Here is a 14,138-nt window from a genome sequence, read left to right on the forward strand (position 1 = left end):
GGTCCAGGTTGGACCCCAGTCACGACCTATGGGGTTGGGTCGTGACATAGTTCCTATAGAGATTCCTCTTGGTCTTATTCCAAGCCTTATGATGAAAGGGGAGTCGGCGTGGCATAAAGTAAAGATTGGGGGTAGTAGAAAAAATCCCTTATGGCATATTCCGAAGGTGTAACCAGAAGGCTAATGTCCTGGTCTTTTAATAAAAGACCAAGGACGATTTCAGCTCACTTCTAAAACTTCCAACTTCAATTTCTCCTCCATTTCTTACTCAAATTTTGTTATCCAAATGTCTAAACTAAAGAGATTTTTATGGGGAATCCAGTGGTGAGATCAGAATCTCAAGGGGAAACTCCATCCGAGGTAAGTTTTCCTAATTAGCTACTAATTTGGTCATTTTTGGAATGAGATTTTGTTGAACTTTGGGAGATTATATCTTGATCATATGAGCTCCATTTTTAGTAATATTTTTGGCAAAGTTATGAAATTTTTAACAAGGAACGACATGGTATAATTTTTTTGGATTGGGAAAGTTCCATTTTTGAGGAATCTTTGAACAACGAGGCTTCCTTTTTTTCACCTTTTAAGTTTAAATTATGAGAATTTTGTTGCACGCTAATTTTGCATCATTCCCCAATCCCTTAGTGTTTATCAATTTAATTTTTGAGCTGGGGATACTATTTTTGACATGTTTTTAGAGTCAATTCTGGAATTCCAGATGCAGGCCCTACATTTCCTATTTTAGACCCCAAAATGGGCCTGTCTCTTAATTCGACAATTTTAGCATCAAAATGATCTTACTCACAAGGTAATTAATATTTTGTTAGTGTGGAGGCGATTGGAGGCAATTTGGAGGGAGAGATCTTTATCGTGGTGGATTCAAAGCATGCTTAATTAGTTTCGAGGTAGGCTACGGTATCCTTCTTTTGAATGAAATTTATTATATATTGTGTAGTATATTTTACATGTGACTTAGGTGTGTATTTACCGAGATTAGCATTCCCCTCATCTAATTCTATTTTCTTGTTCCCAAGTGAACTTTAGGCTAGAATAGTCCTTTAATATCCTTAGATTAGGTTGTGGGACTTGGTTGTGGTATTGAATTAGCATTACTATCCTGTTTAGGATTGTTATTGATGGCCTTAGGCTAGGTTTGATCCTTAGGTGCTTTATCAGGGGTTTATTGCCCTCTTAGCTACGCGTAGCTTCTAATAGCACTTATTATCGATAGGATACTCTTTATACTAGTGCATGTGGCCTCTGGCTCATCGTAGTCGTAGGTTTGGCTTTCCGGTGGTTGTTAGGAGATGAAGTGGAATATTTTGGGGTAAGGCATAGATCCAAGAGTTATTTATCCCCTCCTCTGATTTTGAACCATGTCTCGATTATCTCAATTTTGTTTAGTGATAGGTTTATGATATCATCTCACCTGTTATCTATTATTGGGTCCAAGGCCGTATCTGAGGAGAGATTAGATCCCAAGTTAGTCCCTTGACTCTTTTGTGTTCTAGGACCTGTTATTTCCTTATGGCTGCATGTATCTTGTTTGGATGCTCGTGATGGTATGCTTGCATTGTTTGAGAATATTAACTTATTTTATGGTATAATCTCGGTATTGACATTGGAATTTTCACTACTACTCTTTAGAAGTCTTTCTCTCATTTTTACTACTTTTAACTTCTTTTAACGGGAATCCTACCACCTGTATACTTCGTTACTGCTTTGGAAACTTATGAGGCATCGGGGACGTGCTTCTTTTTCTACTTGAGGCAATTGAGGCATCTGGGATGCGCTCAGTTTTACTTAGCTATTCGGCACGTCGACACTATTTCTTTGCCCACTAATTCCCTAGGGTTTACTCTTGCTAGCTGGGCCAAGCCCTTGGGAGTTGACTGGCTGGGTAGGCAATCCCTTTTCAGGGGTGCTCACAGTGAAGGTTACTAGTTTATTGATATTCAGTTCAGCGTCTCCTTTTCTAAATTGACTTGGCTGCTTACTCTTCGGTACCACTATGGGGATACTATTTGTCTATATAAGATCTAGTTTGGTCCCAGGCAGTGTATATGGACTTTCTGCATCCCCTATGGGGTCCTTTAGATAGTGCACCACTTAATTGGATGAGGGAGTCGCATAGGTCCCACCTGGTAGGCCAAGAGAGGGGTGGGTCATTACACTTATTGTTGTTGATCTTTGAGAGCCACTGATGATGTCAATGGTTTTTACTACAGACTTGCATTCATTAGCATCGCCTATCAAAAAAATATTTGTACGGTGTGGTCGCACAATTTTGTGGGGGCCAGGGGTATGTTTGCCCCTTTTTGTACCTTCTGGAGGTATGGACATCCAATAGGTTATTGTCTGATTATACTTGTTCTTATCTCTTGTTGTACTTGTAGTTGGTATTTTGGGTTGTATTTGTAGTTTGTCTTCCTGGTGTTTGAGTTGGATGTGGTTTGTTATTCCTTCTAGGCTTAGTCAGAATAGTTCCTAGGTGATTACGTGGTTAGGGCTACCAGTTAGCACTGTATTTTCATTAGTACACTCCTATGATATTTTCTTCTTGTTAATAATTGTTGGATTTCGATTCAGGTGCATTCTTTGACTTTTTTCCTTTATCTATGTTCTCAGTCTTCTTGTCTTATTTTCTGTCATTGTTGTAATAATTCTTGATTAGTTACTTCTGCAGTATTTACCTGTTTATATGTTAATTATACTTGCTTTATTTATCGAGCTCAATCGGCCTATGCCTACTAAGTACTATTTATTTGGTACTCAAACCACATTTTTTCCCCTAAAGATCATAGTACGGGTTATCTCCGTTGATTTGGTCTGGGTGGAGTAGTATTTAATTTAGAGATTTGGGGAGCTCCTGGCATTTTGAGTTGTCTATATCCTTCTATTTTGGCTTAGACTAGACTTTATTTAGTATTAGGAGACAGTCTACATTATTACTACTATTATTGTATATGTCTAAACTATGTACTTCTGTTTTGGTTTAGATGCTCGATCACTAACTGATGTTAGGTCTTAGGTTGGTTTCTTGTATTTGTTTCAATTTTCCTCTTTCTTCTTATTACTACTCACTTCCCACTTTATTTATTCATCTTCCGCTTGATAGTCCATTGCCTTTGGTTTTGGGTTAAGAATTTAGGGTTAGGATTACCTATTGGTGGATGTTAGCAGGTGTCATCACGGCCTATGAAATTGGGCCGTGACAAGGAGAGTTTTGTTTGTGAGAAAACACTAATCAAACATGCTGCCATATTAATCTTTTAACTTAAAATTTGGGAATTTTTCGCATGATCATCTTGTATTGTTTTTACATCCTAAATTGTGTTGTAATTCGATTCTAGATCTTAGGGTGTTGTTTAGAACTTATTTTTGGGGTCAATTTCAGAATTTTAGGCGCGGGTAAGACATTTTCTGTTTTAGACCTCAAAATTAGTCCATCTCCAAATATTATAAAATTAGTGTCTAAATGATGGTAACGACGCTACGATTCAATTTTTGACATTGTGGTAGCATTTTAGGTCATTTGAAAGGCAAAAGCTCTAACATAGTGATTTAGAATACGATGTTCAGCTTACAGGTGGGCTACGACTTTTCTTTCTTTAGAATGGACTGAAATGTGTGAAAGCATGTTGAGATTGTTGGAATTTGGGTCGGGTAGCTAGTTTTTACATCTTAGGTGTTAGAAACCATGTTTTAGACATTTACTGAGTTTTTTAGGTAATTAAATGCATGTGACACTTTCTGAAATTTGTTAGTATTGTAAGAGGAGATGGATGATTATGTTGTTGATATTGTGGAGTATGCTAGCCTTAGTATAGGTTGTAAACTTGCCTTAGTTGCCTCGTCATTGCTATGGCGGGCTTAGAATCTTGTAGAATGGGGTAAAGGGCGAGTGCCTGGAAGTTTAACCTTTGCTAGGGGGTAACCTTTCTCTGAAGAATACCCTTATCTATACCTCATAAGGATCATGAATTTCGAAATGGGACGGTGATAATAGACCTTGTAATCATTCTGTTTTGGCTCCAGTTCAAGCTTTGGTGGTTTATCAGCTTACTTGTTGGGAAGGAGATTCTCAAAATGATTAGCGTTCAATTGGGGAGGATAATATTCAGCAACATCAGATAAATCATCTGTGAGAATCCTGGTACCCAGTGCAGGCCTCCATTCTGAAATTGTATCGAGAAGCATCCGGGTACCCAGCCTCGGCCTCTACCGCCTTACTAATATGATGATGTCACAACCCGACCAAGGGCCTAGTCGTAACACGGTGATCGAAACACCAAAGGGTCTCCAACCAAGCCTCTTTTACATATCATAAGCATACATAAGGTAAAGTAAAAGCAGAAATATAAAAAGAGACTCTAAATCATGAATAGTAATGAAGAATGTCACATGACAACATAGACTCAAAACATTTTTCCAACTAGATGTCTCTACTCATGAGCATGGGCGGGAGATAAGACATGTCCCTAGCTCACCCTCAATATGAATCATAACAAAAGTCCTTAAAAACAATAACCAACTCAGTAACTAGTCCACGATAAATGAGGACTAGCAAGAAACACTGCCGGATAGGAAAGCTTAATTACCCACGTGGATGAATATGACCTTCAATCTCAGCCCCTATATTATGAAATAATGTAGGCAAAAAGTATGCATTAGTACGTTGAATTGTACTAAGTATGTGGCCATGACATGCAACGTAAATCATGGGATGCAATGTTCAAGTAAAACACATGATGAGGTGAGATAAATAAAGTCATGAGAAAATAATAATGACCAAAGCATTTAAAAAGCATAATTTAAATCATGACATACATAAGAGATCATACATATGTGGGATAGGAACCATAACCGACAATAAGACCATACGAGCTATAACATGGAATCCCGTTGTCTCCCCACACAATGAACAAAAGGGAAATCTACCTGCCAAGGTAGACTCTACCCTGCTAGGCGGGCCAAAAATTGCTATATGAGGATCCAATTGCTAGGCCATGAAGGCAACCTACGATGGCACATAGTTTAAAAGACACGAGGTTGATACTAGGTATTTTGGTAGGCCTTCTACCTTAAGTCCACTGTCTGCTAAGTCAAATCCTACGGAATACATACATAGCATAGAAATCATAATTACATGTATTATAGTCATCATAATAGGTTTGAAATCATAGAGTAGCTCATTTTCATAACATACTTATAATGTGAGAATTGTCCTTTTATCATTACAATCATATTTGCATAATTCATACAGTTAGGTCCTAGGTTACAACATAGGGCCGTAAATCACCTTACTTTATAACTTGCATGAAATTCATACCTTGAATGTACCTGTGATTTTTGTAAACAGTTCAGACTTAAATTTAGAATAAACTTCAAATGCATAATCAATTTGAATGACATTCATGATAATACCTTTGAAATCATTAAATAAAACTCTCATAGAATATAACTTGAAAAATCATGATCATAGCTTATACTTGAAATTAGGGTAAGACAGAATGCATGATCAATTGACTTGAAAATAATAAAAATGACTTGAAAACAAGAATGATACTTTCTATCAGCCCATACATAATTCATAAAGATAATATCATTTGGAAGTATGATTGAAAATACCAATAATTCACATTATGAACCCTAGAGATCAATATAGGAGACTTCATGGAAAAGTTTTTCAATTCAATGAAATAACCATCAATTTATATCAAAATGGACTCATAATCATAATTTGAATTATAATTCATGCTATTGGAATAGAGATCATAAAACCGATAAAATACCATACTTTAATTTTATAGAAAAATTGAGAAATTGATTTGGCTTAATGGATGAAAGAATCTATGAATCAATACACACATACCTTAAGTGAGAAAATAAAATAATTTGGAAGAACTTAAGAGTTTTGAATAAATTTACTTGAAGTCTTCAATGGAGTCTTTGAGAGTCTTTTGTACTGAGAGAAATATTTGAGTAGCTGAATTGTAGAAGAATGAATAAAATTAGAGGTTTAGGTTAATATATAGAGCTGAATTAGGTCCTAAAACATCTAGGTTCATTAACTAATAATTAGGAAAAAGTCTAAAGTGTCCTTACTAAAAAAACTAAATTCAAAAAAAAACCATTGCCCAGGTCCGCAACGCGGAGGTGTTTCCTGATAGGAAAATTTTAAGATATTGATATTTTGGCAAGATTTTGACTCAAAATTTTTTTGCACTGAATGGGAATAAGTCTGCATCGCAGACTTACCACGCACTTTACTGTTTTGCATAGTTTCTTTAAAAAATATATCTTTCGATATAAGGGTTCTAAAAATCCACCGAGACCATTTTTCCATAGGTTTTGACCCCCTGATCGATATTCTGGATCGGATTTACCAAAAAGATTAAGGATAATGCATTACGTGAACAGTCTATTCCCAAGGAATTCTTAAGGTACTTGTGAGCATTTTGAGGAATGTTACAATATCTCTCCCTTGGGAACATTCATCCTCGAATAAGATTCAACTAATATAGGGAGGATATGGGAAAAGGACTAAAAACCCAACAAGAACACGAAGACACATCGAAAAATGCATAGAACATGTAAAGTTCATACTTAACAAAAGACAAAGTCTTTGAGAAAAAATTATTTTGATGAATTATGCATGCATATGAATGACATATGGAACTAAAATGTAGGAGTTTAATCGATTTGATCATGAACAACTTAGTACCATTAGGCTTGATTGGAAGGAAAAAAATATGGATAATGCTTCACCATGTCCTATTCTACTTCCCACGTAGAACTCTCTACTTGTTGATTCCTTCATAACATTTTGACGGACACAACATCTTTATTTCTTAACTTATTCACTTGCCGGTATAAATTCTCAATCGGGACCTTTTCATAAGTCAAATTCTCTTCAATACTCACATTCTTCATTGGCATAATATAATTGGGATCATCCATAAACTTCATCAACATTGACACATGAAATACTGGATGAACCAATGCCAACTCAAGTGGAAAGTCTAATTCATATGCCACTTTGCCAATGTGCTTCAATATTCTATAGGGTCCTACATATCTAGGACTCAACATTCCTTTCTTACTAAACCACATTACTCCTTTCATAGGTGAAATCTTGAAATATACCATATCATCCACATCAAACTCATGCTCTCTCCTCTGACTGTCCGAATAGGACTTTGGACCTATTTTCAATTTTACTCTTATGAGCCTTACTTTCACCATTGCATCAACTACAACATCTGGACCAATCAATGACATCTCAGTCACTTCAAACCACCCCACTAGAGACCTAAATCTTCTCCCATATAAGGTTTAAAAATGAGCCATTTGGATGCTAGAGTGATAACTATTATTGTAGGAAAACTCAATCAATGGCAAATGCTCATCCCAACTTCCTTTAACATTAATCACACATGCCCTTAACATATCCTCCCAGGTTTGAATTGTTCTTTCAGCTTGTCCATTAGTTTGAGGATGGAAAGAAGTACTTAGCTTGACTTTAGTTTCAAGACCTTTCTAAAATGACTTCCAAAAATATGACGTGAATTGGGTACCTCTATCCGATATACTCGACAAAGGAACACCATAAATTTTCACAAGTTCTTAAATGTAAAACTTAGCATAATCTTTGGCACTATAAGATCTCTTTACTGGTATAAAATGTGTTGATTTGGTCATTCGATCCACAATAACCCAAATAGAATCATGTTGTCTTTTTGTACGAGGCAAACCGGTGACAAAGTCCATACTATTTTTTTTGTAAAGTTTTTGTAAAAACGATCCAATAATGGCCAGTCTTTAAAGGCCCTTAAGAAAGAGGCTTAAGTCATTCACATCTTCCCATTTCCAAGTAGGGATTTCGATTTCTTGAGATAGACCTCCCAGCCTTTGATGTTCAACTTTCACTTGTTGACAATTAGGACACTTAGCCACGAACTCTGCTATGTCCTTCCTCATGCCATTTCACCAATACACTTACCTCAAATCACTATTCATCTTGGTGGATCACGAATGAGTTGAATACCGAGAAATATGGGCCTTATTTAATATCAACTCTCCTAATCCATCAACATTTGGAATACATAAACGACCTTGGTAATATAGTACCCCATCTCCCCCTAGGGAGAAAGCCTCAATGGCATTTTTGACAACCGACTTCTTCAATTCAACCAAAATTGAATCATTGTCTTGCTTGGCCTTGAGGTCTGCCGCAAGAGATGATTCTGAATTATTATGTATACGAATGCCTCTATCATTGGAATCAACCAAATGCACACCTAAATGTGCTAATCTATGGACCTCTTTAACTAATTCCCTTGCCTTCCTCAACATGTGCAACACTATCTATAGATAACCGACTAAGAGCATTGACTACAATATTTGCCTTACCCAGATTATACAATATGCTCATGTCATAGACTTTTAGGAGTTTAAGCCACCTCCTTTGCCTAAGGTTCAAGTTACTTTGGATAAACACATATTTCAAGCTTTTGTGGTCAGTAAACACATCAATATGCACCCCCATAAAGATATTGGCGCCAAATTTTCAAAGCAAACACAACCGCCGCAAGTTCAAGATCATGGGTTGAATAGTTCCTTTCATGCACCTTAAGTTTCCTAGAATCATAGGGTATAACCTTACCATGTTGCATCAAGGCACAACCCAGACCAACATGTGAAGCATCACAATAAACAACAAACCCATCTGAACCTTCGAGCAATGTCAAAATAGGAGCCAACCTAAGATGATCCTCAATATTTGGAAACTTTTCGCACATTCATCTGACCATCGAAATTTTGCCTTCTTTTGTGTCAACTTAGTTAAAGGCGAAGAAATAGATGAAAACCTTTCAACAAACCTTTTATAGTATCCGGGTAAGACCAAAAAGCTTCTAATATCCAAAGGAGATATTGGTCTAGGACAATTCTTAATCACCTTCATTTTCTTTGGGTCTACTTTAATCCCATCATTGGACACCACATGGCCAAGAAATGCTACTTCCCTCAACCAAAACTCGCACTTACTAAATTTAGCAAATAATTGCTTCTCTCTAAATGTTTACAACACAATCCTCAAGTGACCCAACCCATATGATCTTCCTCATTTTGAGAATAAATCAAGATGTCATCAATGAACACCACTACAAACATGTCCAAGTATGGCTTGAGTACGATTCATCAAATCCATGAATATAGTGGGAGCATTAGTCAAACTAAACAACATTACTACATATTCAAAATGACCATACCTTGTCCGAAAAGTAGTTTTGGGAAATCACACTCCCTTACCCTCAATTGATGATAATCGGAATAGATGTCAATTATAGAGAAGTAGCTTGCTCCTTGTAATTGATCAAACAAGTCATCTATCCTTGGAATTGGATACTTGTTCTTTATGGTGACATTATCTAATTACCGGTAGTGTACACATATTTGGAGTGACCTATCTTTCTTCCTAACAAATAACATGGGAGTACCCCATGGTAAAATACTCGGTCTTATAAAAGCCTTATCCAATAAGTCCTTCAATTGTTCTTTCAACTCCTTAAGTTTTGCTGGAGCCATACAGTAAGGAGGAATATAATAGGTTGGGTATCGAGAAAGATATCTATGCCAAAGTCAAATTTCCCTTTCAGGAGGAATACCAAGAAAATTAATGGAAAACGCATCGAAAAAACTCATTAACTATAGGGACTAACTCAAGAGTAGGAGTTTTGGAATCGATGTCCCTAGCTCGCACAATATGATAAATATACCTCTTGGAAATCATTTTTTGGGCCATAATTCATCAGTTGAATCGACCCTTAACCATGGAATGATTACCCTTCCATTCAAGAATAGGCTCATAAGGAAAGTGAAACTTAACCACACGAGTCCTACAAAATATAGATGCGTAGGCGGCATGTAACCAATCCATATCAAGAATGATGTCAAAGTAAGTCATATCAAGTTCAACAAGATCACACGAAATAACTATGTGCAAGACCCATACTGGACAATTTCTACAAGCTCTCTTGGCTAATACCAAATCATCAATGGGAGTATAAACCGAAAAAGGTTCTATTAATACTTCGGGGAACACATCAAATCTCATAGCAATGTAAGGAATAACAAAAGACAAGTTGACATCTAGATCAAGCAATGCATAAACATCAAAGTTAAAGACTCATAACATACCCATGACCACATCGGGAGTCTCATCAATATCTTGGCCAGTGTGAAGAGCATAGAATCGATTTTTATGTTGGCCACCCTTGGGTTGAGCTTGGGCTCCTTGTTGTACTTGGCCTCCTAGAGGACGATCTTCTCCAACCTTCTTGGAAACGTGAGGGCACCTGGATTACCTATGTCCTATCTTTCCCCATCCATAACAAGCACCCATTCCCATCAAGCACTTTTCTCCATGATTCTTTCCACACTTTGCACACTTAGGAAAAAAAGGGAATACTAGCATTCACACCTCCTCCTCCTTGAGCTTTAGGGTATGGCACCCTATCTTTAGCAAACTTTTTCCTCGAGATTTGGCCTTGTTGAGAGCGTCCACTACTACTACCAGTCCTAGCATTGGAGAACCCACCTTCATAATGGACCCTCTTAAAATCCCTCATTCTAATCTCCTTGAGCTTTTCTCCTTTAATTTATTCGGCAAAAGTCATGAGCCGAGATATGTCCATCTCCTTAACAAGCATAGAGGTACGACATTCCTTAGCAACCAAGTCATACACCTCCAATATGAATTGACTCATTCGGGTACGTGGGTCAGCAACCAAGGAAGGAGCATATTTTGATAGCTTAGTAAACTTAAGGGCATAGTCCCTCATCCCCATATTTTCTTGTCGAAAATTTATGAACTCCAACACTTTAGCCTCCCTTAAATAAAGAGGTAAAAAATGATCAAGGAAAGCATATTTTAAGTCCTCCCATTCAATAGAAACTTCATACACCCTCTCCAACTTCCATTGAGTGTACAAAACTTGGACAATATCCTTAAGTTGGTAAGCCGCCAATTCCTCTTTTTCTTCCAAAGTCACCCTTCATAATACTTACTATCTTGTAGACCTCATCAATGAACTCTTGAGGATCCTCATAAACCTTTGAGCCATGACACTCTAGAGGATTCATTCATACAAAGTCCCTCACCCTTGAGGCCAGAGTAGGAACATTAGAAGGAGCCAAAATTCCTTGGTTGGTCACCAATTGGGCTAGCATGGTAATGGAGGTTTGGAACTCCGAATTATCACTTTGTCTGGTAGAGGACCATTTTTTTGAGTAGATGGGAGAGCTTAGGCATTATTAGCATTATTTCCCATTTGAAATTGTGGTCTTCTTGGAGACATTCTTCTGAAAATCACAAAGAAACACCGTTAGAGAAAAGAAATCTTATGGTAAACTCTATAGAATGACATAGATCATGAAAAAAGTAAGAATTACTAAAACATATCATAGCCTCCTATTCATAGATGTGGAGCACTTCATAACCATGAATAAGACTCTACTTGACACGACATGTTGGACTCTCTTGGACACTTGAACCTTATGCTCTGATACCAAGATTTTCATTATCCAACCTAGGGCCTAGTCGTAACATGGTGATCAAAACCCCGAAGGGGTTCCAACCAAGCCTTTTTTATATATCATAAGCATATATAAGGTAAAGTAAAAGTGGAAAAATCATAAGAGAGTATAAATCATGAATAGTAATGAAGAATGTCATATAATAACATAGACTCAAAATATTTTTCCAACTAGATGCCTCTACTCATGAGCATGGGCGGGAGCTAAGACATGTCCCTAGCTCACCCTCAATATGAAGCATAATAAAAGTTCTTGAAAACAATAACAAACTCAGTGACTAGTTCACGATAAATGAGGACTCACTACAAACACCGCTGGATAGGAATGCTTAACTTAACTAGCCATGTGGACGAATATGACCTTCAATCTCAGCACCTACATTATGAGACAATGTAGAAAAAAATATGCATTAGTACGTTGGAATGTATTAAGGATGAGGGAATGACATGCAACATAAATCATGAGATGCAATATTCAAGTAAAACACATGATAAGATGAGATAAGTTAAGTCATGAGAAAATCATAATAAAATAAGCATTTAAAAAGAATAATTTAAATCATGACATATATAAGAGATCATATATATGTGGGATAGAAACCATAACCGACAATAAGACTATTCTAGTTATAACATGGAATCTCGTTGTCTCCCCATAAAATGAAGAAAGGGGGAATCTACCTTCCAAGGTAGACTCTACCTCGCTAGGTAGGTCATACATATGCTATATGTAGATCCAATAGCTAGGACATGATGGCATCCTACGGTGACATGTAGTTTAAGAGAGGTGAGCTTGCTACTAGGGATTTTGGTAGAGCCCCCACCTCAAGTCCACTCAGTGCTAAGTCTAATTCCACAGAATACATTCATAGCATATAAATCATAATTATATATATCATATTTATGATCATAGGTTTGAAATCATAGAGTAGCTCATTTTTATAACATACTTGTAATGTGAAAATTTTTCTTTTATCATTACAATCATATTTGCATAATTCATATAGTTAGGTACTAGGTTACCACATAGGGACCTAAGTCACCTCACTTCATAACTTGCATGAAATTCATACTTTTAACGTACTTGTGATTCTTGATCACAATTCATAATTGAATTTAGAGTAAACTCAAATGCATAATCAATTTGAATTAGATTTATGATAATACCTTTGAAATCATTAAATATAACTTTCATTGAATATAACTTAAAAATTCATGATCATAGCTTATACTTGAAATTAGGGTAAGACATGAATGCATGATCAATTGACTTAAAAATTATGAAATTGACTTAAAAGCATGCATGATCATATGCTTTCTAAGACCATACATAATTCATAAAGATAATATCATTTGGAAGTATAATTAAAAATACCCATAATTCACATTATGAATCTTAGAAATCAATATAGGAGACTTCATGAAAAACCTCTTAAATTCAATGCAATAACCATCAATTTATATCAAAATGGATTCATAATCATAATTTGAATCATAATTCATGCAATTGGAATAGAAATCATAAAATCCATAAAATACCACACTTTAATTTGATAGAAAACTTTAGAAATTGATTGACTTCATGGATGAAAGAATTCATGAATTAATACCACATAACATAAGTAAAAAAACCAAATAATTTGGAAGAACTAGATATTTTTGAGTGAATTTACTTGAAGTCTTCAATGGAGTCCTTGATAGTCTTTTTTAGAGAGAAAAATATTTAAGTAGGTAAATTATAGAAGAATGAATAAAATTAAATGTTTGGGTTAATTATAGAGCTGAATTAGGTCCTAAAACATCTAGGTTCATTAACTAACAATTAGGAAAAACTCTAAAATATCGTTACTAAAAAACTAAATTCAGACAAAACCATCGCCCAGGTCCGCGACGCGGAGGTGTTTCCAAATAGGCAAATTTTGAGCAAATGAGATTTTGGCCAGATTTTGACTCAGAAAACAATTGCACTGAATGGGAGCAAGTCTACGACACAGACTTTCCGCACACTTTACTATTTTGCGTAGTTTCATTGAAAAATCTTTCTTTCAATATACGGGTCCTAAAAATCCACCGACACCATTTTCCCACAGATTGACCCCCTAATCGATATTTCGGACTCAGATTTTTCAAAAAGATTTAGAATAATATATTACATGAGTGGTCTATTCCCAAGGCATTATTAAGGCATTTGTGAGTATTTTGAGGAATGTTACAGATGAGCATTCGGGTACCCAACCCTAGCCTTGATCATATCGAGGTGTTACGACAAGCATCCAGGTACTTAGCTCCGGCCTCAATCATACCGATGTATTATGGTGAGTATCCAAGTACCCATACTCAGCCACATTGAATGTTTGAGCGAGAATCTGGGTCTCAGTCCTGGCCTCGACCCCTAAAGCATTCTTGGATCATCGATTCTTGGAGATTCTGGGTTTGCAAAATTACACGATTCTTCAGTTCGTGGCATCACAGATTCTTGGTTCCTAGCGTTAGTAGTTGTATCTATTTTGTGTACTAGGCAGGATTATAGGAGTTCATCTG

The sequence above is a fragment of the Solanum dulcamara genome, chromosome 3 (genome assembly GCF_947179165.1).
Source record: "Solanum dulcamara chromosome 3, daSolDulc1.2, whole genome shotgun sequence".
NCBI classification, from domain to species: domain Eukaryota; kingdom Viridiplantae; phylum Streptophyta; class Magnoliopsida; order Solanales; family Solanaceae; genus Solanum; species Solanum dulcamara.